Below are 262 nucleotides of genomic sequence, written 5' to 3'. Positions count from 1 at the left end.
CTATCTCAATGTAAAATGCAGCTGCAACTTAAGTTCTGTGCAATGCTGGTCAGGTGGCTAACTTAGAGGTGCCAACAACTCTGGACAATAAAAGTAGACTGCAAGGCCTGAAGGGTGGGTAGAGCCATTTTAGAAAGACCTCGGCCGGCCTCAGTGGCTGACCCTGTCGTCCCAGCACTTTGGGAGGCTGAGGCAAGTGGATTGCCTGAGCCCATGGGTTCGAGACCAGCCTGGGCAACCTGGCGAGACCTCATCTCTACAA

The sequence above is a fragment of the Carlito syrichta genome, unplaced genomic scaffold, assembly GCF_000164805.1.
Source record: "Carlito syrichta isolate Samal-C Ts95f unplaced genomic scaffold, Tarsius_syrichta-2.0.1 Scaffold120620, whole genome shotgun sequence".
Lineage (NCBI taxonomy): Eukaryota > Metazoa > Chordata > Mammalia > Primates > Tarsiidae > Carlito > Carlito syrichta.
The sequence above is the reverse complement of the archived record's forward strand: the minus strand, read 5'-3'. Positions refer to the sequence as shown.